Source organism: Pseudophryne corroboree, chromosome 3 (assembly GCF_028390025.1).
Source record: "Pseudophryne corroboree isolate aPseCor3 chromosome 3, aPseCor3.hap2, whole genome shotgun sequence".
Taxonomy (NCBI): Eukaryota; Metazoa; Chordata; class Amphibia; order Anura; family Myobatrachidae; genus Pseudophryne; species Pseudophryne corroboree.
The window spans coordinates 267,418,156-267,418,832 of record NC_086446.1 but is presented as its reverse complement, the minus strand read 5'-3'; positions in this window follow the sequence as shown (position 1 = coordinate 267,418,832).

The following is a 677-nucleotide window of genomic DNA, read 5'->3' as shown; positions in this document are numbered from 1 at the left end:
ACGATCAACTCGGAATGACCCCCATGTGCACTGCAGGTGTGGAAGATATAACATTTGCAGAGAGAGTTAGATTTGTGTGGGTTATTTTGTTTCTGTGCAGGGTAAATACTGTCTGTTTTATTTTTACACTGCAATTTAGATTTCAGTTTGAACACACCACACCCAAATCTAACTCTCTCTGCACATGTTATATCTCCCCCCCTGCACTGCACATGGTATTGCCCAACTGCTAACAAATTTGCTGCTGTGATCAACTCTGAATTACCCCCTATGTACATACACCAGCCAGCTGCTCCCATTCAGTGGCAAGTTGATATGCAACCGAGTGGAGAGTGGAGACACAGTACAAAAAAACTACAAGATCTGTCCTCAAAACGGACTTTGTGTACTGTAACTATGTATTGGCACTGAGTGTGTCGGATGTGTTGGACTGTTGTATGAGGCAGCCATTAGACTTTTCTGGCAGGTCAGCACAATAAAAAGAGTAAATCCAATAAACTGATAAGTATCCCTAAGATAGTATATGTAGAATGATGAAAAAGAAGAAACTGAATGGAGTGAAGGATGGAAATGGATCCTCTTTTCTCTAATGAAGCATTGACATGCATAAAAACAGGGAACTGAAGTGGCTTGAAAGGTCTTATTTTTTTTTTTTTACTTAAACTCCCTGCAAAATC